We start from the raw sequence: 1296 nt of genomic DNA, 5'->3' as shown, positions 1-1296 counted from the left end.
TGGGACAAGGCAAATGCAATGTGGGGGTGTACGTAGCCAAATCTGGCCACGGTACTAAGATCTGGGAATATATTATAGATCAGGAAAAGAGCTGCATTTTGGTGCGGTCCTCCAAGGTAAAATAATCACCCAGTCAGACATGGCCCAAAGTACCAGGTTTAGCAAAGGTTTCATAAAGAAGATAAGTAATATTCACCTCAGAATATCACTTTGGGCCTTTTAAAAATGCACAGAGACTATGAAATATGTATCATCACTGCACTATTTAGGAGGACAAAAGGGAAAATGACAGCATCTCTCTTTTGGGAATTTGACTAAAGATCATTAACCAAACAGCCAAAGTATATTCTGATTTCAGCTCAGGAAGAAGGTGCTGTAGAAGATTTTACAAACAGTGGTCTGGTATCATCTCCCCATGTGAAAACTTCCCTCTTCTACATTTGCTTTATATCTCTTTTTAGTTATATGTAGTGAGAGAAAAATTATTTTTCTATCCATATCCATTTTATTCTGGACTCTAGGAAAGTTTGCTCCCATTCAGTAAGCACTGTAGTTGGATTATAGTACAAGAAAATAATAGCTTTCGGCAAAAATATTTTTATTCAGGGCAAAAGAATATATATTTGTTTGTTTGTTTACTTGTGTTAATTCTCACCAGAGGATATTTTTCCATTTATTTTTAGTGAGAGTGGAAGAGAGAGGGAAAGACAGAGGAAAACATTAACATGAGAAAAAATGCATTGATTGGTTGCCTCCTGCAGGAGCCCTGACCAGGGCCCAGGCCACAGAGGAGCCTGCAACCAAAGTACATGCCCTTGACTGGAATTGAACCCAGGATCCTTTGGTCCACAGGCCAATGCTCTATCCTCTGAGCCAAACTGGCGAGAGCAAAATTACCAAAAATTAAGATTACATTAAAAATGCAAAGGATGTTAGAATAGGAAGGAACTTTATTAATCTTATGAAGATGACTATATATTCTGGCCTCACTAGGGTAGTCTTATTTTATATCTCTTTTTACACAATTATTTTTTTTTCTTTTCATAAAATATTTTTATTGATTTCAGAGAGGAAGGGAGAGGTATAGAGAGATAGAAACATCAATGATGAGAGAGAATCATTGATCGGTTGCCTCCTGCACGCCCCCTACTGGGGATCGAGCCTACAACCCAGGCATGTGCCCTTGGCTGGAACCAAACCTGGGACCCTTCAGTCCGGTAGGCCGACGCTCTATCCACTGAGCCAAATCAGCTAGGGCACAAGAACCATTCTAGATGATTGTGCTAAGCCAGACAG

Source organism: Myotis brandtii, unplaced genomic scaffold, assembly GCF_000412655.1.
Source record: "Myotis brandtii unplaced genomic scaffold, ASM41265v1 scaffold728, whole genome shotgun sequence".
NCBI lineage: Eukaryota > Metazoa > Chordata > Mammalia > Chiroptera > Vespertilionidae > Myotis > Myotis brandtii.
This window is presented reverse-complemented; position numbering follows the sequence as displayed.